Below are 24634 nucleotides of genomic sequence, written 5' to 3'. Positions count from 1 at the left end.
AATACTACTAATACTACTACTTTGTCGTACCCTTTGGCATCTAAAGGCCCATTTATGCTCCCTTTACGTACGAAAATGTATATGTCCGTTTCAAACGATGTTACCGTCACTGCCCACATACTTCCATGCGTCCTTTACGTTGGCATGGATGTTAACCAGTATATCCACCAGGGGGCAGCCCAGAGTCAAAAGTTTATGACAACAACAAACTCAAAAACAAACAAGGCGACTGTGGAGGAGATATTGATAATGTACCTCTTGCATAAAAGACAAAAACAGAGGCAGCGTTGTAGGAGGCGGTGGTCGGTGAGGCCGTTAAATACATCGCGACTGGAGAACGGAGAATTCTTTTCTCTAGTACTGCCGAAGAGAGAAATTGAATTGTTATTTCTTCTTCGTGTCTCACTAGAGCTATGTATCGGGTAGTGACAGCAACACTGCCCCCACGGTTTCCAATGGTACTGCTCTGTTTGGCCCGTATCCGTAAGCTTTATGGAAACGTGCAGAAATATAAACGAAATGAACACAGAGCTGAGCATAAATGGGTCTTAACAGTGACGCACAGGGCACCTTTAAACATATCTATATTACGCACAGCTGAAACGCTTTGTAACATGTGGTACCCCATGTACAAAAGGCTATGTCCTTGCTGCAGCGTCCATCGTCTCAGTTCCAACCCATGGCCCCCTGCCGCAAAAGCCCCCCTAAATATCTTGGTTAAGTTTAGATAAAAAAGATCATGTTTACTGATAAAGTGTTTGATAACAGTGACTTTTGGTTTCTAATGAGATACGAACAGCGGTCTCCTGGGTGAAAGTCTTGTTCCGTTTGACCCATCCACCTCAACCACCCTATGCGGACTTTATCGCTCTTACTCGCAGTTGCTCTCAGCGTCAAGTTTCCTGTGGATGCATTTACATTGGCCTGGTTGGTCTCATAAAGACGCTAAAGGGTGCCTTTGGCATTGATATTAAATGCCAAGGGGCGTTGGTATTTGATGACCTGGGGATTAATGAATTGTTTTTGCTATCATTCTTCACATCATCATCAGTAATAATAACATTGTACTCACCATGTTAATGGCTGAGATCTTGGTATGCGGCAACATATTACTAAAAAACACAGTCAGACAATACACTGTCAGGTCCAAAAACAAAAGAAAGGTGAACAGTAAATATGCCAAACAGTTTGAGATCCATCACAGTGAAACTGTGGATGTATTAAAATAGTACTCATGGTGATCTGATGTCACTTTCGTAATGTTAAGAACGCTCAAAAGATTAAAAAAGATCCAAAAAACAACAATCAGAATTGAACCAGCAAAAGTCAGGATGTCTTAACTTCTGTCAAGCTCCAAAAACTCTGGATACTATATTTCCCATAATGCAACCTAACTGGATCTTTTATAAGACCACCTCTGCTCTGTGAGCACCCACTCCTTTTAGACACCATGCCCTGTGTTTGTAACTCAGGCTTCCAGTTATGAATTTGTAGTCTTTCAGCCCAACTTAAAATGACCCTGATGACATCATCAGGTGACCTCACCATTCATTGTGACCTGCGGTTCCAACTGTGGCCACTGCACCAACATTTCCGCCATAGACTGAATGAAACAATGTATGTAGCTACCATGACATCACCCATCGGTTTGTAGGCTCCAGTTTTCAGGCCTCTAGTTTTGCTTTTTTGCCATCGCCATCTTGGATTTTTGGAGCCAGAAGTGACCATATTTGGACGAAAGGGTGGGGCTAGTTAATGCTAGCTTCTAGTTGGGTTTGCACAGTTACAGCTATGGCTAATTCCCTCCAACAGAAGTCATGTTTAAACCAAAACAAAATGTACTCACTGGAAAAACTGAACAACTGACTCCTTTGAGTATCTTTAAATATAAACCAAATGCTGAACAAGACATTTTTAGATGACCAAAACATTAAAAATTACCTTTCATGAACTGGAAACACACTGAAATAGTGACAGCTAGGGCTATGCCTATACTCTGTATGGGCCTACACCAGGAGTAGGTAACCTGTGGCTCTGTAGACCATCTCCACTGGCTCCCTGTGGCCTCGTCATACGTCTACGACCTGGTGCCTTTTCCCCTAAATTTGACTGAAGTTCAGTAGCCTAGAGTCTCTTTAGCAAGGCTAGCTATGGATTCCAAATCCAAAAAATGATACATCTTTGAGGAAAATAGAGGATTTAATAACATGTGGACAGATTCATTTGCTTTAACCACCAACGCTGCAAAATTAAAGTACTAAATAATAATAAATAGCCCACTGCACTGTTGCCACCTTGTAATAAATCATATTAATGAATGCTCATTTAGACATATTCGTAATGTTGATGGGCTAATTTAGACTCAATAGGCTGTTCAAATATGTTTTGCAGCTCCAGGCAGATTATTTTTTTTTGTCTTTTTTTGGCAAAAAATGGCTCTTGTATTAGAAAAAGTTGCCAAGCCCTGGCCTACACCATGATTACGTTACCTTACCAGTGCTGACACCATACTGGCGACTTTTCAAGGGACAGCCCTAACCTGTCACTTTGTGACCATGCCCTTAATTATGCGTAACTTTAAGCCTTAATAACATTTAAAAGGGTGAGTTATGTGAAAATTCACCCCCTTAGAATTTTCGTAAATGTTGAAATTAGCTATAGAGGCCAAAACTGTTTCCGCACCAGGCTGTAAACATGTTTATTTCCTTTTAACGTGGGGGTCTATGGAGATTGACAGACTACTGGAGCCACCCTCAAGTGGCACTTTTGCATCAGCTCCAATTTTCAGCCCTGGATGTTTCTACTTGATATCTTCATAGCCATTCCTGTTAGCTGGCACTTCCTGGTTCAACTTTGACTTACCGTATTTACTGTAGTTGTGCACAAACAGTTTTCCTTTGCAGAATTTGGGTTGCACTCACTTACGGTTTTCCCTCCAAACACAGAGTCAAACATAGCAATACTGCCGTGTTCCCAGATATCAGCGGTTACTTTAGTGAGAACAATGTTATCACGATGGAAAGAAACACTGGCCTGAACTCTAAAAATGAAACCAATGTGTATCAAACCAGAATCATCTTCTACAAGATGTTTAATGTCTAGAGATTAAAGTCACTTCAGCAGCACTGTGGCAAAACTCCACTCTGGGAATCTCTTTTCCTATTTGCATGGTGTGAATAGGGCTCGCTTTTGACTCCCCTGTTCTCAAGGCCTCAGCACTCATAAACAAAGTGATTTATTCAAACTTTCCATATCAGAATTCTGCTATCTAATTACTTCAGGGGGACAGCATATTCCACTCGCCTATGAGTTATGGAGAACCTTCTTTATGAGTGAAGTTGATGGAGGATCAGGCGAAGAGCTCATCATAAATCCTCAATAATGCAAACGTTTGAGGAATATCTCAAAATAAAAATGCAAATGTGATTAAGAATGGGTTAGCCTGTGCTGATATGGCAGCTTGTATCATCTAAAGAGATGCAGAGCACCTACAGGGGGGGAGGGAAAAAAAAAAGTGCCACGTACTTAGGAGGCACTCAAATAAATAAATAACATTCACTAGCATAGATGCTGTATGGTAATATCTCCTTTACAGCACGCACAGATGCACATGTGCCCTGCACATGTAGACACGCACAAGCAGCCACACACATAGAAAAGCACACACTCCCTCAGTCAGTACGCTTATGAAAATGAAAGTGTGCCCAACATTTTAATCTCACACCTACGTGGCCCTAACGAGAAGGCATAAACTTTTAGGAGGGAGGATGAAGTTGAGGCTTGCACATGCAAATGGAGCACGTGGAAAATGGCGGAGGTACAATGCAGAAGCTTGTTAGTGACTGAGAGGCGAACAGTGAGGACGATCGCGACACCTCGTCACTCGCCTTTTATCTCTCGTCACCGGCAGATGAAAAATCACTGTGAATCTGCCACATCCGTCTGCATTAACATAACAAAGCCTCTGAGGAGAGAGACACAGAGAGGTAGAAAGAGAGAAAGAGGCCATAGCGACCGTCCTTCTCAAATCTACCCAAAGTCCAACCAATGTGCAGAATTGACAAATTCTCTTCCCTTTTTTTTCAGCTATTATTATTTATTCTTCTTCCCTTTCGGCTGCTTTCTTTCTTTCTTCCTCTCTCTGTCGCTCTGTCTTTCACATACACACATTCACACAGGATACAGACAGTGAGAACAGATGTCGAGCAGCCACCTAAAGAAGATCCTCCCCAATCTTAGCATCATCTCACCACTCAGCCAGTCTTGTCAGCACAATAGACAGGACAGAATTACAGACGGGTCTCTCTCTTGCTTTAAAAAAGGCACAAAAAAAGAGGGACTCATCACCTCTCTCTCTTTTTCTATCTCGCCATTCCTCTCCACCACCATCCCCACCACCACCGCCACCTCTCCCCCCATCCCTCCATACAAAGCTCATTGGGTGGAAAGAGAGAGAAAGAGGAATGAGAAGAAGGGGGGGGGGGGGGGGGGTTGAAAGACATTATGCATATGAAAATGTCCTGAAAGAGGTGTGATTTATGTATGCATTAGATGCAGATTCCATTACGGGCCAGTGGCTCAAGTGAGATCTTTCCAGGAACAGCGAGGCGACCTGATCAAACTCAGTCTCATTACTGGCCATACGGGCAGCAGGGAAACTACTGACGGAGGAGAGAAAGGGTGCAACAGAGGGAGAAAAGAGAAAAAAAAAGAAAAAGAGAGAGATAGAGGAGGCATATTTACAACCTGGACACACACACCTCACCCACAGGGAGAGAGTAAATTGCAATCTGCCCTCCAAGACCGCAGCAGATCACAGACAGGCGTTCACCTGAAAGACGAGTGGGAGAGAAAGAGAGGAGCGGGGGAGAAATAGATGGCAAGAAAAGTGAGAATATGTTTGTGGATAACTGTGGTCAACTGTGAGCATCGTTGGCTTGTGTTTGTGTGGCTGTGGATCCGTCAGTCGGCCATCAAGCAGCATTATTTTTCACCCAAAATGCCCACTGCTATGTACTGTATGTGTTGCAATCCATATGCATTCTTTAAGTAAAAAAAAAAAAAAAAAAAAAAAAGATATGCAAGTGCACGCCTGTAGGAAGCCTGGGGTTGTTTGGCTTGATAATCACGTGCCTGCTCGAGATAAGGAAAAAGTGTTTTGTGAAAAGAAAACATGGGCGGCAGTCCTCCATCCTGGCTGACCCCGGCGCTGTAGCCCCTGTGATTGGGGTCAGCCTGGAGATTCCTCTCTGGCCAGCTAATGTGATTGCATCGGAGCAATCCCCTTAAACGCCATCAGCTCTGATCTGCATAGTAATTGGCTCGTCTCTCCTTGGACGTGACCTTGGGAAGGGGCGCTGTCACTCCCGCCGCTCTCTCCTGTACCGGCAATCATACACACATGCATACAAACTCTCTCACACACACACACATAGTTGTAGCATGGCCATGGAGGCAGGCTTGGACAGACGAGGTGAGGAGCAGATGCCCTACATGGTTCGCTGGGTAGCGACTGTATGTGCAAAGAAATGCAGGTGACAGGTGTTAATAAACTACCAGGAAATAGGTGATACCTCGCAATCATCATGTATTACAACCAGGGATGTCGGTTTCGGTTAATATTACTTTCGAATGCCCAACACCCATTAACCAGTAACTAATGGGTTTATTTTTAAGAAAACAAAAACACAAAATGGTGTGAAATAAACGAGGCCTTTTCTTTAAGTCCAGCGCTCCACTGGCTCAGTGCACATTTGGCGCTGTCACTTTACAGAAGGTGAGATGTTAATATTTTGTGTTGTAAATGTCTTGTTTTTAATTTTATTTTTTGTTGGCTTTGTTGACAGACGGGCAGAAACATGGCGCCCACCGCCCACCCTAGCTTTTGCTGCTACCTAGGTACGGGGGAGCTTGCTAGCAGCACCTGCAATTACCGCTGGTACTGCTGGACCCATAGTGGTGGGATGATGTTGCTGGGGAAACATGGTGTCCACCCTTCAGTCCCTCCCCAGGTGGCCCAGGTGAGTAAGCAGCTGCATTTTGAGCTGCAAAACCCCTTCAGCATTGTTAACTAAAGTAGCATTAGCCATGCTGACAGAGCTACCTAGTTACAGCCCAGTCGCCAGAAAAAATGTCTGCATTGTAACTATGGTTAGGAAAAGATCATGTTTTGGCTTAAAATACCCACAGAGCACATTCTGTTGGAAAAGCAGGGACAGGTTGGTGAAAAACACCCAGGTTTGGTGGCTCAAACGCAGCTGGTAAATGCCCCCATGTGTCAATGAAAAACACTCAGGTTTGGTGGCTCAAATGATGCAGGGAAACGCCGTGATTTGCCCCTAAAAACACCTATGTTTGGTAAAAAAAAAAACACACCCAGGGTCAGCGCCACAAACGCCTCTGTGAAATGCAAGGATGTGCCCCTAAACACACCTCTGCTTCGCTAAGAAACACTCTGGTGCCAAGAACACTGGTTGAAACACTGCGATGTGCTGCTGAAAACACCCATCAGTGGTGTATGGTAGTTAAGACGGGCCCCAGCACATATTACCAAGCAATCATCAGTGCAAATCTGTATGTGACAGAAAATAAAGTAAGAGAGCATTCATTCAGTTAAATATTTTTTATAGTTTATTTGTGGTTTTATAGTTAATAGAAAGGAAACATATATTTTTATATAACATATATATCGCATATAATTTTTATAGAGTAGATTGCTATGAGTTCTTTGAACATGTGTGTATAATGTAACGTAAAGTGCAAATGTAACGTATTCATGGTTTCCAGTACGATGCCAACATTTTCTTGTGGTGATTGGGCAGCAGATTAACAAGCAGCTGAATACGTTATAAGCTTTTTCTTAAAGTGATATGGCAGGATAGCGTTTCAGCCTGGTCTCACTCCCAGGGCTTCAAAACATGCCGCTTGGGCCATGTTTCTGACGTCATAATGGTGACCCCTGGGACATGGTTTAGCGTCTGCGTGAGGTGCAGCAGGCTTTTCATGAACTCCAAAGTTTAAAATCCATGTCACTAGTGGGGTTTCCATCCACCTATTTTTATTTGCATTTTCAAAAATTGCGAAAAAAAATGACTTGGAAACGCCAAAAATTTGCAAAAAAGTTTTTACACTTGGAGGGGATGGATTTGTCAGTGTATCGATAAAAGTAAAATGCGACTTTTTGCTATGGAAACAGGTTTTGCGAATAAACGATGACGTACCGGATATCACGTCACACTTCTGCGCCATGGTGTTAACATGAAAAATGGACGAAGAAACCGAAATTTTTCTTCAATTAATAAAAGAAGCGTACATTAATGCCATACTAGACAGAAAACAGCAAAGAAACGCGACCGTGTATCAATAGCTACAGAAGCAAATGATGGATAAAGGCTTTGACAAACAATGGCAAATACTAAGAAGCAAGTGGAAGAGTTTGAAACAGTGCTACATGGCTGAGAGGCGTCGGATGGCTACCAGCGGTGAGGGAGGGAAAGCTAAAACCAACTTCAGGTATTTTGAGCTAATGGACGAAATTCTGGGCCAAAGACCTCTGGTTACATCTATCAACTCTTTGATCAACAGCTCAGGTAAGGTAATGGTATTATAACATTAGAGGACGAAAGGGTGACTGACGTAAGTTAGCGACCAGCATGCTAGTAGTCCCATTTGTGATTCGCAGATCGCTGAATGAATGGATAAAACGGCAAATTGCTTGAAATATAAACTCTAAAACACTCAGCGCCCACATTCCAGGCTGTTGAATTCATGAAGCATCCACATAATTTGAGCTATAACGCAGTATATTTAAGGAACCAATGTTTACCAATAGCCCTTTCGTCCTCTATATTGTGTGAAATACTGTGTTGTTGTTAACAGTGGGCATAAGACGCTCTCTTATGACGTCATCTCATGGTGCACTCTTCTTCTACGGGGTTGTTTTTATTTTGTTCATTTTTCACGAGAAGCGCCACCTACTGCTCTTCCTGTTGACTCCCAATAATCGCAAAACAATAACGAATGGAAACGGGCATAAATTTGCATTTTCTTTTGCACATTTTCACAAAATTCGCTCAAACAGTTCGATACATTTGGATGGAAACCCCACTACTGTTAGACTCTCAGAGCAACGAACGTAGTTTAGAGAGCGTGACAGTCTGCTCAGGGTAGGTGGAAGGCGAGGTCGATGGGTCCAACAAACCCCGGACTTTGACCCAGGAGACCAGTGATTGAGACCAACAAACAACTATTTCGGCTGTGGCATTTGTGCTGCTCAAAGTTGGATGTTTCCTTGTGACATCTGTGATCTTTTTCTAATAATAACTAAGTAGTTTTGTGGCCTAAAGCAAACCGCCCACCAGTATTGTAGTGGTGTGTATACACTGGTATACAGGGTTTCTTTTTCTGCCCGTTTACTGTATACACACCTAAAAAGCCACTGGAATATATAGGAGAGTAAACCTTCTTCCTCCTCGGTAACCTACCCATCTACCTGGTAGTACACCCACCTCATCAACTACCACTACACCACTGACCCCTTCTCACTGCAGCGATTGTGCCACTCAAGGCCAGCATCCACAATCTTTTCTTAACCATAACTATGTAATTTCGTTGCCTAAACCAAACTGCCAACCCCTCACTGACCTTTCGTGTCAAGATACAACCTAAAAGGCGGCCCCCCACCATTATAATAATGTCAGTGTGACGAGTAGGGATGAGCTCATGTTGCAAATTAAAGTATAGACTGACAGGTGTTAACAGTCAAAAATATTTTCAGCAGTTAACTGTTGACATCCCTAATTACACCATAATGACAAATTAAGCGTCGTCTGTCAAACTCTTGTGGAGATACATCGTGCTAGGTGAGTAAAGCTGCTTCACACTGAAGTCGCCTGCTTTCTAGAATGAGACAAAGTGTTGCAAACAGCGCTGAAAATGCCCTTAAAGCTGCTTTAAGAATAAATGAACCTCTTTTCATGATTAGCAGTAATTCATAAATAAAGTACAGTGAGACAGGGGTTAAGTCATGCTGCTGCAACTCTGTTTCTCAAACACCCCGTAACCTTCTCTCTTTTTGTCCTTCTTGCATCAGCACTATTTGTTGAAGATCTTAACGAAAGACAAAGAAGCAAATGTATATTTTATGAATGTGTGCCTCTGGTTTATCTTCCTTTGTGGGGCTTGTGTATACAATCGAAACCAGCTCTCGAAGAGAAAAGTGCTTTTTCTTCTCCTGTCCCCCGATGTCAACGACAAGGTAAGTTGTGGCTTTGGCTGGCTTTTTGATATGCATTTCAAACGGGGGAAAACTTCACAACCATAGAGACTAATTTGCAATGGAGATTTCTTTTTTTTTTTTTATTATTATTATTATTATCGTTCTCTGCTTCGGAAAGCAAAACAGTCAAGGGTGTCAAGCGAGTGACAAGTTTGTTTTCCTGTAATGATTTCCGCAAACTTGAGGTCTGTTCTGTTTTGTTCCTTAGACAGTTTGACCTAGTTGGAGTGCGAGCACGTCCCCTCTCTCTTTCCCTCACTCATGCATTGTTAAAGCCGTGGGCCCATATTAGGCACTCCCAAGTCATCACATGTCAGAAGGAGCTAATACAAACTGTGTGTGTGTGTGTGTGTGTGTGTGAACAGAGACATAATATTTTATTTGCATTGAGGGAAATTTTTTACCTTTTTTTTCGCCAAGTTTGAGCCAACGAGAAGCTCATCAGGATTTTTACAAAATTACCTAAAAGCGACCAAAACATGCTGTCACCGCTGAGCAGCTCACTACAATGAATTAAGTGACACTCCCTCAGCTGTGAGTCTGACATGAAACCGCCATCTATCCCCGCTCCCCAAGTAACCCTCTGCATGGCCACAGCAGCATTGGATTATTCATTTGAAACATCAGCACTGAAACAGGCCCCAATGTCTGCGAGAAAAAGTTTCTGAGGCATCCTCAAATGGCTGTGGGGGAAGACTGGGGCCCAGAGGATTTGACTGGAGCGCACCCAGCAATACTCAAGAAAAAAACAAAAAAGGCTAAAAAAAAAAAAAAAGAAGAAGTGCTTTGTTAGAAGAGCGAGAGGCATCCCTTGGGCTGTCTCTTTGAATAAGCCAGGAGTAAAGCATCCACCAGCACCACCAACCCCGCACACCCTCCACTTCTTCCTCTCACTCACTCACTCTCGCTCTGTACCCACCGTCTCCTCCCCCACTCCTTCACCTCCCCACCTCCTCCCCTCTCCCTTCAGAGCGACAGAGGTATAATTGTGCCACGGGGTTTTAGGTGGTGTGACATATCTGTCACCTGGAGACGTGCCGTATCGTGCTCTCCGGAGGAGCCTCGCCTTCCTGTTGGGTGTCGTGTGGAGAGAAGGAGAGAGGTAGAGAGGGCTGGCTGGGGCTGTTTGTTGACTTTTGTCAGCGCATTGATGCTTTGTAAACTTTCCATCGCCCCAAAGTTTTGTTACCACGCTCCATGTACACGAGGTGCCGCGGCGACCACATGCGTGCTCCATGGCTTGGGCTCTTTTTGAGTGTCATTAAATCTAATGCGCAGCCACTGAGAGCGAGCAGCGTCCCTGCGTGCTTTCATAAACTCAGAGAACACCAGGTATTGTTGCACAAGCACGTCATGCTCCTTAACACATGCTAGACAACACGGCTCTGTCCCTCCTCGGAGGAGAGTCTGACTTTAAATGAAAAAGTCCCATTTTTTACATAAATTATGAGACGTACGTGGTCCTGAGCCGTCGCTCCCTCAAATAGGCCTTCACTCTCTTTCTTTCGCCCTCTCACTTCACAGCCAAATCAAGAATTCTGTTGGCAGTGAAATATATTGAATTTGACAACTCCAAGAAAGACTTTCTGGAGGATAGCGTTTTATTTTGGGTGACCTAATTGTACGCTCCCCATGGCTGCTCCTTGTGCGGTATCTCACTCACTCCTGAAACAGCTTCATTTCTACATTCAAATTATTCATCATCGCCTGGATTTATTTCCTCCTTTCTTCACTTTTCATACCTTTGGTGTTCTCTGCGGGGATTTGAGATGAGGAGGGAGGAAAAAAAAAGTGCTTCTTTGTTTTTTTTTCGCGAGCTATTGTTGAAACACCTTAAGTCTCTGGTGTACGGCAGAAGCTGAAGTGATAGACAGGGCTGCCCTATTTACAGCCAGATTAAAAAGAATCACACAGGAAGAGAGTGTTAAATGATGATTGTCTATGACATTTAACAATTGATTAAAGAAAGATAAGTTTTAATAGGTGGTGGTGATGGTGGTGTGGGTGTTTGGGGGGGGGGGGGGGGGGGGGGGGGGGAGAGAGGAGGGAGGGGTTCTTCTCAGCAGCAGTATTTTTTTCATGCATGCCACATTCTGCTGCTCGTGACGATGAAATGATAAATTTAACATAAAACATCTAAAGTGTATCAAAAAGAGCACAGGTGTTGAAGCAAATGAGGATTTTTTTAAAAAAAAAACAAAAAAAAAAACTTGTACAAACACAGTCGTACTTTTTCCTCACATGGTGCACACGCAAACACACCAGTGTATGTTTTATTAAAATTAAAATATCTAATAAGTTTAATTAGGAAATGTGCCTTTTTTAAAGAGCGCTTTCAGATGTTCTTTGTTTTTGAGTTTAGAAAGCATGAATATTATCTGTCATGCTCATAGTAAACCGCATCCGTCCTCATATTAACCCCTCGTGTGCTGATGCTGATTGTTATCACAACAAACATGTTGCCAAGCAGCGGTGGAAGAAGTATCAGAGCTTTTAGTGAAGTAAAAGCATCAACACCACAGTGTAAAAATACTAAAATACAAGGAAAACTCTACTTAAGTGAAAATAAAAATGTATCAGCATCAAAATTTACTTAAAAAAAAAACAACAAACACAAAAAAAATAACTTGGAAATACCATATTGAAGTTCGTCGTTCACAGGTCGATCATTCCTGCATTCTAACTTTTTACTGTAGTTTAATTCACCCTAATATTATGTACTGTAACACTGCCTGGGCTGCCACAAGTCCCACTTATCTGAATAAGGTTTTTCATATTCAAAAGAAGCTTTTAAGACTAATTTTGCTAAACGAAAATGTGAATCAACTGCTTCTCTCTTTAGAAAACATCAACCTTTATGCATTCTTAAACATAAACCAGACTTGTGTATTCGTATATAAATATGCTTATCTCACTCATGACTTTAAGTCTTCCTCGGACATTCGCTCATATTCCACAGGACACTTTAAGGACCTTTATTCTCCATATTGTCGGATTTCTCTGAAATACAAAGGACCGTCTGTTTGGAACAACCTTCTTGTTTTCTCTACAATCATCATCTACATTATTGTTTTTCAAAAAAACATCTGAATAAGACTCTTATTTGCAAAGACTCAAAACTTCATTGATTTTTTTTGTAATTTGTTTGTGGTTTTTTTTGGTTGTAAATTGCACAGCTCTAACAATTTAGTTTTACTTCTTAGTCTGGAACTTTTATTCAATGATGCGGTCTTTGTTTTTATCTTCTTTTTACATGTAATTGTTGTTATTTAATAGGGGAGTTATCTTCATGAGCCATGTTTTAACTTTCACTTTCTTTTTCCTGTATTTTCTACACATGCATGTACAAATAAACTGAACCAATATTACCAATATATTGTCTTATTGGAGTATAATTACTCATGCATTAATGTGTTCATCACTTTGATGTTGCAGATGGTGAAGGTGGAGTTCATTTTAATTACTTTATAGACTCCTAGGCAGCTTATGTTTTAATAATACGTCATCATTTATTAGTTGATTATGTTTTGTATTCGTAATCTAAATGTGCAAAGTAACTGAAGTTATTAAAGTAAATGTAGTGGAGTATATTTGTCTCAAAATTGTAGTGGAGTGGGCGTATAAAGTACCTCAGAATTGAACTTAATTACTGTGCTTGAGTAAATGTACTCACACCTGTGTTGACACCTCACTTCCTGCTCAAATGCTTGAATCTGGAGTCAGAGGACCACAATAACCACAAGTACGAGGATCAAGTTGGTTGTTTCTGCATTTTTGTTTTCACATCTGTCTCACAACTGTTTTTCTCGAGCAATTTCTCATAAAAAAAAACAAAAGTTGTCTTCGACAGCACATCTGTTTCAGTGAACTATTTTTACCTCCGTGTTTTAACTGTAGCAAACATTTTCAAGAATCATAATCCAGTTGAGTGTGTTGTATTAGTTGTGTCTGCCAGCATTGTCAAACATCACGTCAGCCTGTCTCTCGGCATGCTAATTACATGTGCAAGACAAGAGAGCATTAGAATATAGGGGCAAATAGTACGAGCACCTGACACGACCGTAGATAGAGACACTCTGTGGCAAGTGGGAGACACGTGTGCTGACAAGGAGGCAGACAGACGGAAAAACAGACAGACAAACACAGAGTCATTGGTGGAGAAGTTACGCAGCTTACTGAAACTCCACCGTTTGCTCTTGGTGTAAAGGACAAAAGTGACAGATAGCGTGGGATATTTGTGTTTTCAGAAATAGAATGACAAAGAGTCCGTCGGTGGAGGGCTGCCGGCAAATGTCGAGGTCAGTGAGTTATCAAAGTGTGACTCAGAGCTGCGAGGTAAAGATTTGAAAAAAATAAAAAATAAAATAAAAAATCACATGCTAAATTATTTTTAGAATTTTGTTTTCAAGATATGACAAACTCCAACTTTCACTATACCTGCGTGGCAGACTGAGTAATACACCCTTCACTCGAAGCACTTGTCGAACATGATAACTGTTTGACATGTAAGCCCACACAGTGGCATGCATAATTTTTGGGGCTGTAAGAAAATAGCTTAAAATTGGGCACAGGAAGGTCTGACAACAAAATAAAAGTCAAACCTTTCCTTTTTTTTAAACACTACACAGTCATAACATGCTGTTGAGTTTAAATCTGAATCTCATTATGATTCACACAGAATGAAACACAGACTCACTGCAAAAAGAAACTAGTTGTTTTAACTTGAGAAGTTTGTGTCTGGTCTTAAAGTTTTAAGTTGACAGCAAGTTGAAGACATTTTGTAATTAGCAAATGAACTTTTCGAGTCAAAGAAACATAATCTTAATTCGGTTGTACGATACTACTGATGGGCATGATTGATCCAAGTGAACACCACTGTGATCCAGAGTACACTGTAAAAAGAAACTAGTTGTTTTAACTTAGGAGCTAAGTGTCCAAGCTTCCTTAAAATTTTAAGTTGATTGAACCTGAAAAGATGAGTTGAGGTAAATTTGTGAAGATTTAAAACAAATGAACTTGTCAAGTCAATAAACTTAGCCTTAACTTAATTAAGTTGAACCATGTTAGTCATGCCTTAAATCCATCCTAGTTGATTTTTTTAAATTTGTGTGCTAGTTAAGTGAATGTACGTGAATATTTCTAGCAAAATGAACTTCATCTTAATTGATTTGAACTATGCTATTTATGTATTAAATTGATTCTAGGTGATTTTATTTTCCTTTTGCATGTACAAGGAAACTATCAACAACAACACCACCACTAACAACAAAAAACTAGTTGATTTAACTTGAAAACGTTAGCAATAAGGCTGTCTTAAGATTTTAAGTTGACTGGATTTAAGTGGACAAGTTGAGGTCATTTTGCAATGTCTCAATACAAATAAACCTTTCTAGCAAAATGAACTTGATCTTAATTGATTTGAACTATGCTATTTATGTATTAAATTGATCCTAGGTGGTTTTGTTTCCTTTTGCCTGCTTGCCAAACAGATGTACAAGGAAAATATTTTCCCGAACTACTACGGATTTAGAAATTCAACAAAGCTACACAGTCAGAAATTGCTGTGAAGTTTATGTCTGAATTTCATTGTAATCTACACAGACTCAAATCATCAAATATATCACTGTGAAAAGAAAACTAGTTGTTTCAACTTAAAAAGTTAGTGTCGTCGCTGCCTTAAGATTTTAAGTTGATTGAATTTGAAAAGACAAGTTGAGGTCATTTTCAAAGATTAGAGCCAAATAAACTTGATCTTAATTGATTTGAACTATGCTATTTATGGGTTAAGTGGATCCTTGGTGATGTTATTTCCTTTTGCCTGCTAGCTAAGTGCATGTACAAGGAAAATGTTTCCCAAACTTTCAAAAAGCAAAACTACAGCTGTTAGATTTATATTGCTGTTAGATTTATATTTTAATTCCACTGTATTGACACAGACTGAACGAAACTAGTTTGTTTAACTTTAAAAAATTAGTATCGTGGCTGCTTTGAAATATTAAGTTGACGGAATTTAAAAAGACAAGTTAAGGTAATTTTGCAATGATTCCACACAAACAAACTTTTCTAGTTAAAGTTGATTTTAATTCAGTTTAACTGTGCCGCTCACGGCTTACATTGATCCTAGTTAATGTTTTTCCTTTGCCTGCTAGCTAAGTGCATGTACAAGGAAAATGTTTCCCAAACTTTCAAAAAGCAAAACTACAGCTGTTAGATTTATATTGCTGTTAGATTTATATTTTAATTCCACTGTATTGACACAGACTGAACGAAACTAGTTTGTTTAACTTTAAAAAATTAGTATCGTGGCTGCTTTGAAATATTAAGTTGACGGAATTTAAAAAGACAAGTTAAGGTAATTTTGCAATGATTCCACACAAACAAACTTTTCTAGTTAAAGTTGATTTTAATTCAGTTTAACTGTGCCGCTCACGGCTTACATTGATCCTAGTTAATGTTTTTCCTTTGCCTGCTAGCTAAGTATGTGTACACTGAAAATATTTCCCAAACTTTAAAAAACAAAACTACGGATGTAGAAATTCAACAGAAACAAACCAAGTTCCCCTGCTAAGAGTCAACACTGGCAAATACAACTTCATCTGAGAGTTTAATGAGTTGAATTGCATTGTGCTGTAAATAGTCTCTCTCCGTAGGGCACTGCATTGGCCTGCGGACGGTTCCTGGCATGTCTGTGAAGTGTGGCGGTGCCCTGTGGGGACGGGAAAGCACACACACACATATACACACACACCAGCCCCACCAGCATCCCCCCTCGCAACAGCTGCCGTGCTGCAGGAGGCAGCCGTACCCCTCGCTGATCAAATCTTGTCCGTCACATTTCCCCTAATTAACGGGCATCTGCTTCCCCCATTTTCCCTACATGGCTACACACTTTCCCTCTGTAGTTCCAATCATCTGATCGTTATGACCTTTAACCCCTGCGAGCTCGTCTGCCTCAGAGCATGCCTGCGTTCGCCCGCCTGGCTGCTCACACCTCTCGCCCTCCTTCCTGCTTACCTGCCTGCCACATACCAGCTGGGGAGAAGCGAGGGCACGCAAACAAACAAACCAATGAGGCGGCGTTCATCTGTTCACATTACCGTCTTTTACAGTGGTTGTTATTCCTGCCAAACTTCTGCTAGATTTCACTCGTTTTCAAAAAAAATCCCACAAATCAGGAAACTGAAACTTACGCTGTGACAACTTTCTTTTTATTTCAGGAATGGTCCAAACAAACTCAGAACTTCACTCATCTTAAAATCCAATTTTTGTTTTCCCCAAGAGCTTTGGCTCTTAAGAAAACTTATCTCATTTTGGTAAGGAAAATTTGCCTTACAGTACCGCAATGATTTTTATTTCACTAATGACATAATTAAAGTGTGGTAAAAGCCTGGATTAACACCAGTCACTCAGACCCACAGCCAGCCGCCACTGAGAGGAACTCTCTTTGTCAGAGGGTTTTATGTGTTATGGTAGGGACAGAGGGTGATGATGATGATGTGTGTGTGTGTGAATGTGTGTGTGTGCATTCCGTCATTCACAACACAGAGGCACCTGAGCAGGCACCAGCTGGCAATGTGAGAGGTGCGCTCTAATTTAAAATGCATCTCATTAGAAGCAACCCATAGCCTGTCACTATACTCTTCCTCTGTATAAAGACACACAGTGGAATTAATGATTTTCTCAAGAAAGAAAAAACCCCCAAGAAATAGCTGTTGAAATGTTTCTCTCAATAAATATGTAACATAGGACAGAATCACACTTAATAGCTACTTTTTCTTAATGTTTAAATATATATTTGTTTTAACCAATGGGAGGTTTATGTAGATTTTCCTGTTGAAGTTTGACCTTGAATTATGTGCATTTCTATTGAGCAGAGATTGAAGGCTTTTGTTTGTTTGTTGCTATTGTTTAAAACCCATTTCCCATTTGCAGGGAGAAATATACTTAAGAGAAGTGTTTATTCATTTGTAGAGATGGCTCCACTGCCAAGGAGAGGAGACTTGATGGAAGCTCAGATTCATTAAAACTTAATTAATATGCATCATTATGTAAATGAGGGTGCAGTTAATGAGTTTTTAAAAGAAGCATTCCTTAATTAGTTCACTTTTAATGGCATCATCATTTATCTTTTTCTTCTTTGAAGCAGAATGATGCACTAGATGCAGGCAGTTCTAAAATGCTAATCTACGTTTTATCATCTTATTTTTCTGATTTCCATGTGATAGCGACGACATCTCGAATCTTGTCGCTAATGAGGGACGTTTACACGTTTTAATGTCAGTTATTTCAATTCAAGACACTGTAAAAATTTTCTGGGGAAAAAGGGGGAGGATTCCAAACAAACACAAAATGCTTATTGCAAAAAAAAAAAAAAAAAAAGATAATTAAAAATGTATCGACCAGGAGAAGTTAAATCCAGACCCTTAGGCTACTCACAAATGCAGTCTTTTTTTTCATCCCGTTTGGGGGGGGAAAAAGATCTCAACAGTTCCATATCCCAGAGAACAACACTGGCAGGGTGTCAGAAGACTTGACAAAACCTGGAGACTTCTGACAGCGTCACACTTCTGGATAATTGGTCTCCAGCACTTCCTGTAAAAAGCGGGCGAACTTCCTCCTTTACAGAGGTCCCGATAAAACTTTCTTCACAGTGTTGCACCTCAACCAACACTGTGTTTTCTCATTCATTGTTATGCATGCCACGCAGCAGTTTAAACCATAAACTTCTACAGGAAGTGTTTTTTTTCTTCTTCTGTTTTTTCATTTGTTGTTGTCAGATTTCAGTCTCGATCGGATCCTGAGAACATGTGAGGAGCAGTGTTGTCAGGTGAGAGGTTGAGACTCTTAAACGTCTTTGTCTAAAAGAGGATTGTGTTTGTGTCGTGATCTGTCCAACGTGTAGCGCGTGTGAAGTTTAAACAACTATAAAAATAAATAAATACAAGCTGTTAGGTGATGTTTTGAAGCTTTTCATGAAGTGTTTTACCATCTATAAAACATAGGCAGCAATTGTAACATATAATGTGCTCAAAATGTCCACCAAATATATTGCTAAAAAATATATATACATTGACAGGCAACCATGCACTGCCATTCAAAATAATCATTACCAACTGAATCATAATCACAAATAACATCAACACATTGCTGCTATTATTACTACAAGCTCTTGTAACACAGTGTTCTGCAGCTCTGCGTGTGGTTTGTGAAAGTGGTGGTGTAACCCAGCTCCTCTGCTGTGGGTAAAATCAGTGTCTCTGTTTCATGACTTCAGTTGTATTAATAAGTAGAATGCTAGAATGTAATACGAGTGTTACGTCGCCTATGTCACTGTAAACTCTTACAGTTTTTCTGAAGTGTTTATACGCCACTAACAGGTCATAAAAAGGTCACAGTGTGTGTCCCTCAGTCATGCTGGCACACTAAAATACCACTCAGTCATCTAGTGTTGTCAAAAACATCGATTTATCCAGACATATCAATCCTGAATCTGTGAGATAGTTTCATAACTTGCTTTCCTTAGTACTGATTCTATCAATAATTCTTTATCTCAGTAAGTTGACCCCATAACCCCGCCTCCTCTTGCTCACCCACAGTGCTGTCCTTGCATCATTTATCTTATTTGCTTCAGTTGCATAAAGGTTTTGCGTCACCGCTTCAGTTTGTTTTCTGTGTGCACTTCATTTAAACAATATCACATGAGGGGGAGTGATGTTGTACTGTATATCGTCACGGCTAACACCTGTGAGCGGAGTGATTTTACTCTTACGTGTCCCTGTGATGTTGCACTCTATATCAGCACTCATGGAATGCCTCTCGTCCAATCAACTTACTCGGTCGGAACTAACCGTTGTATAATGCCGTTTACTACAGCCCCAACTAAGAAAATAAAAGTGATTGTCATGTGTAAGCCCTTGTTATATTTATCTTTTATTGAAAAATCTTAAATGGTATGTTACCAACACAGGGTTCCTACACAAGTATGGAAAGTATGGAAATAAATTTGATCAATTACCAGGTATTAAAAGGTATGGAAAATGAAAAATAAAGTATGGAAAAATATTTATGTTTCCAGACTATTACCACTGTTCTAAAATACTGTTTTCTAAAATAGAAAATTGGGTATTTTCAAAAATAATTTAATCAATCCGGATCGTCTTTTATGCCGGGCCAAGCACAGTTTGTGTGAGAGCAAACGTCTCAGAAAACATATCACCCCTTTTGCCTGATTGACAAGTGGTATGTCCAGTCCGCTACCCCATGACCCTCCTCCAGCCCCCCCAAGTATCAAGTTTCACTCCAACACTGCACCTTCGACAAGAAGACGTTTCACGTGGTTCACAATGGGTAGATGCAAGTTTTTGGATCGATGGCTTGACGATACCGTATATAAATACTGGTTGGCCAAGGATTCCCAATTCACACACAGAGCTAGATGCAAGCTTTGTGTGAAATCGTTTGACATCGCCAACATGGGGGAGAAGGCGATTCTGAGCCACATGAAAGGAAAAAACACCGACGTCTCGTTACTGCATCGCTTGCACCCAGAGTCCCAACCTTTTTGCCTCAGCCCAGACATTGAACTTACCTGAGTTTTTATTTGCATGCCATTATGGTGCTTGGCTACAATCGCCTATTAAGAATAATTAATATGATGTGAAATATGATACACTGATATATTTACTCAGATGTCACATATTCTCTGAAAAAAAAAAAAAAAAAACGCTGAGAAGTCTGGAAATTAGGGTATGGAAAAGTATGGAATTTTGAAATTCCAAATGTGTAGGAACCCTGCCAACAGGGGCGTTATAGTGAGATGAAAGTAGGGGCTGATTACCGAGGGCCCAAGTGATGGCGGTTTGGCTTTGTTTGCATTTTATTCTAAGCAAGTAGTAGTGTACCATAAAAAAGACACAAAATGGTTTATTCCACCCCTGCACTAGGCTTCATCATCTACATGTGTGCTTTATTATGTATGCTGGGCTATTAGCATGAAAAAGAAGTATTCAGTGACGTGCATGAGTGTGACGTCGTTAGCCCCCAAAGTCAATTTCTCCTCGTGGTACCGAAAGTGTGTATATTGATATTTTTTGTGGTATTATATTGAAGTTAGAAATTCTAGTATCGTGATGACATTACAGTCGACAACACTTTGAGAACCCGATCTGAGATTGTTTCAAAATGCTCTGAAAGGGTCAGTTTACCTGTTACGTTTCTGAAAATTTCTCCTGGGCAGATTCCCCTCAGACTCCTTTCAAACACTGGGTTGCAGAAGATGTAGGAGGGTATACATGATAACAAGGCAGTAACTACAATATATAATGGCACACACACACCCCAATAGTCAAATCTGCTCAGAATGTCCTCTTCCAATATATTGATTACAAACAAAACAAAGGTACCACCTTGCTATGCTATGACACAGAAATAATCATCAGCAAATGTGATCATCATCATAAATAAACTGAACAAATTGCCATTATGGTACACTACTGGATCTAGCGTTACTGTGTACTGCAGTTCTGCATGTGGTTTGTCCAAGTGGTGTTGCCATACCTCAGCTGAAATCGCTGCTCAACTGCTGTACTTTGGTTCAGACACTGTCAAACGCTGACCTGTCTCCATTTCATCACGTTACAACGTAAGAAAATTACAAAAGTAGAGTGTTGTGTCGGCTTCATCATCACTTCGTGTAACATCATTGTGATAGATTTGAAAAATGTCCTGTCAGAACGTTGGCTAGCTAGCATACATTGTGTGCATTAGCATTAGCACAGGACCCCAGACGCCCCAGTAGATTTAGTCCCCCCCCCCCTCAGTGTTGACTCCATGGCTGCTGCCTGGGTCACAAGCTTTTAGGGCTCAACATGGTTTGGCCTTCGGTTATATAGCTGAGCTCCAAGTTGTGACTTGAGATCCTCGAGCGTACCCTCGCTAGTCGTCCCCAGGTCAAGGATGGTGACTCTGCCTGAGGAGACGAGGTTCTCTAGCACATTACCCGTTTTTAGATTACTGCTTAAACGTTTGTATAAGAAGGCTTTTCCTTTATAATGTATGATTTCTAACTTAAGTATTTTTCCTTTGTTCTGTTTTTACCTCTCAGCGCACTGCGTTTCCTGAGCTTTTCTTTTCTCTTTTGTATTTATTTCTCAGGAAATAAGAGTGCATATTAATAAACACCACTGTAAATATGCCAGAATTAGCCTGGAGGCTAATTAAGAAGCAGGTTTAAGAACAATAATGATGATACAAAGCAAATCAATTAGCTTTTAACATTGTTTTTATTATTCTAACTGTATTTTTATTGTTTGATTTTAATGCACTTTGCGGAGCACTTTGTAACCTCCCCATGTTAAATAGTTGATCACGACCCTGCGACATAATGTGAACTGTTTGACCTGCGTCTGCTTCATCCACTCACACACACACACCTCCATCCTTTCACATCTTCTCCTCTGATGAACACTTTGATTGTTCCGCCTCAGAAGGAATCAGTTGCATCATTCCTCGGAGGGACATCAGCACTGGGCGCTACAAGCCTTTTGCATTAACAATAAATGTATCATGCATGAGTGTGGTCCCCTCCTGCGGATTGATAAGTGGATGTGAATAGGAAAAATGTGGTATATTGGCTTGTGAGTGAAAGAGGGGTGAAATGGCACGGGGTGTCTCAGAGTCCAAATGTGGTGGCGATTTTGTGTCCAGAATCACGTGAAGTGATGATTTCTGACGGCAGCGGTGGCGATGTACGTGTCATCCATCTGCGTTAAATTCATATTAATATAAACGTCTTATTACAGGAAGTTAGTTTATTCATGTAAGTTGCAACACTACTAAATAAAATCCCCTTACTTAACTCACTGATTATTACGATCATTATTATTACTATTACAGTTATTTTTGCAGCTAGTGTTGTTGTTCAAGTGCCTTTGTTTTGCTATTATTATCTCTCTGCTTCCCCTTATAGATGAAATACAGCAGTTTCTCTCATTATTTAGATGTGCATTCCTGTGGAATCAATTCTCATAGACACATATAAATTATTGTTTAACGAGAAGCTGTATCCTATAAATTATTCAAAGCACCTGGGATTACAATACGAGATCAAATGATAGGAAAGAAAGAGCACTCTGCTGGAGGCAGCCCGCACACGAGCCATCACATTCCCAGTTTGATGTTCCACACAATCTGCTTATGCAGGAATAATTGGGGAGTAACAGACACCATGTGTACAGATGCACCGGCCTCGCTTTTTGTACGCCATATTTGGAGAGAGGTAATTGGGCCGCCGGACATGGTCAGCAATGTCACGGCGACTCGTGTACACGTTTGTCCTTTGCAAAGTTACACAGGAAGCTGCTGAATAACAAGTAAAAAAAAAATAATAATCAGCTTGTTTATTCTCTCCTGCAGGAATCCTTAAAAAAAAGAATGAAAGTTAGGGAGGAGCTCCTTGTTTACAACTACCACACTGAGAAAACTGTAATAATTTTTTTCATGGCCACTTTCCCCGTCTGGGTGAATTTAAACCGCAGGTTTCAGTAGGTAAGAATACGGAAACAGTAGAATTTATTGGTGTGTTACGGTGCCCTGATGTGTTGTAAAAAGGACACTCCACTAGATAAGGAGGAAGCCATTGTGTGGCGTGTGACTGATGGAGAAAGGGGATTTAAATTGAGTCCTCAGTCATAAAATAAATAATGTGTATGTCACCAAAGTGGGGAGCAGATAGAAAGAGAAAAGAGAAAGATGACAATGATCTGCTCTCACAGGAACCCAGGGCGTTGTAGGCCGCGAGACGGAGGGCATTGTGGGACTGTTAGAAACATGAGGGATGCAGGTGCACTGAGGGATGAATGTGGTTTTGCTGAGTGTGTGTGGATGAGAGGGGGGCACATAATTGCCCCCGCAGATGGGTGAAGTGTAAAGAGCTGGGTGCGGTGAAGAGGCGAGGGGGGAAGTGTGTGCCATGGGTGCATGAACTACTGTATGTGCATCTATTTTGCTTTGCAGAAACCTCAAGCAAATGAGTTAAGAGCACATCCAGTGTGAAATGGGGAAGAGAAAAAAACGTCGCTGAAATATTAAAACTTCAGCAGGAGGAAAAAGTTGAAGCGAGGATAAAGAAGAGTGTGTCCAAAACAAGCGTACGGCATAAAAGATGTGAATTACTCTTTCTACAAAGTGCAGTGAGTTTAACAGGTGCTGCAATACCCACAACAGGACTACTTTTTCTTTCCTCACCTCTCTGGAAAAAAAAATGAAATAAAAAGACACAGAGACTCGAAAACTCAAGGAGGAAGTGGGATTAAGATGAAGGAAGGCCGGGCCATGGGGAAGGAGAGAGTGAGAGAAACAAAGATAGAGGGAGCGAGAGAGTGGGAGGGAAACAGGAAGAGGGAGATCATAGCGAGGGAAAAGAAGAAGACCGAGAGATCATAAGAGATGGATATGCATTTGCACAAGAGAGGGAGAGAAAGATGGAGGGGGAAGAGGGAGCAGGAGACCGTAGGGGACTGTCCCCATTCCTGCACCCCACGCTGAGAGCTCCTCTCCTCGACCGTGCCACTTCCGATCAGCCACGCAGACGAGCCTCAGCCCCCATGACAGAGCTGCTGAGACTGGCGGTGCCAGCTAAAGGCTGGATCCCCACTGAATATACTGACGAGAGAGCGAGAAGTTTGGGGGCTCTCAGTAGGCATGTTCCTCCCTCTCTTATTCATTTCAATTACAAGGGGCTTGTATTCCTGCAGGGCAAGGCCGTGTCGTGTGATCCACTGTAATGCAGCGAGGGCGACACGGAGAAGACACGCTGATGCACCGTTATCTGCATATTATATGGGGCTGGTTACATTAGTGGCTGGAGTGCAGCGGGGGCAGGAAGTCTCTCTGCAGAAACAAGTTGATGTAAACAACATAAACACCAGATAAAAAAAAAACTGTTAAACACATCTTGAAAAAAAGCTTCATTTATGCCACGCTGCAATCCATGCACCTTGTTCTGGATTCAAGTGCTTGTACCGGGCAGCACTTGAAATATTTGAAGCCGGATTGAAACACATACGAGACCCCAAAACATTTTGATTTAATCACGTTGTGGTCGCAAACACTCGAGATGTAAATGCTCCGCACAACTTGCCCCCTTATGTGAATTCTGCTGCTTGAAAACACACACGTGCATGAACTTGCACACATCAGAGCTGAGCGTTGTTACACTCCTATTGTTCAAGTGCAAGAAAGAAAAAGCAGGAATAGAGAATGTGTCTTTATGAGCTCGTATTGATTAATCTCCAACTCGGAAAAAAATATATATTTAGAGATCCTTCTACCTGAAGTCTTTTACTTCCTATAATCTTT

General features: G+C 41.1%; 1 long non-coding RNA gene across 1 annotated transcript in view; it reads left to right on the top strand.

Moving 5' to 3' along the window:
• LOC117270569 (uncharacterized) overlaps positions 1 to 24634 on the top strand; it is a 145106-nt gene that overhangs the window by 79959 nt on the left and 40513 nt on the right. Inside the window, exon 3 of the long non-coding RNA XR_004502818.2 lies at positions 5847 to 6020. This is a non-coding gene — a long non-coding RNA (uncharacterized LOC117270569). The remainder of the gene's footprint in view (positions 1 to 5846; positions 6021 to 24634) is intronic.

Source organism: Epinephelus lanceolatus, chromosome 13, assembly GCF_041903045.1.
Source record: "Epinephelus lanceolatus isolate andai-2023 chromosome 13, ASM4190304v1, whole genome shotgun sequence".
NCBI lineage: Eukaryota > Metazoa > Chordata > Actinopteri > Perciformes > Serranidae > Epinephelus > Epinephelus lanceolatus.
The sequence above is the reverse complement of the archived record's forward strand: the minus strand, read 5'-3'. Positions and strand labels throughout refer to the sequence as shown.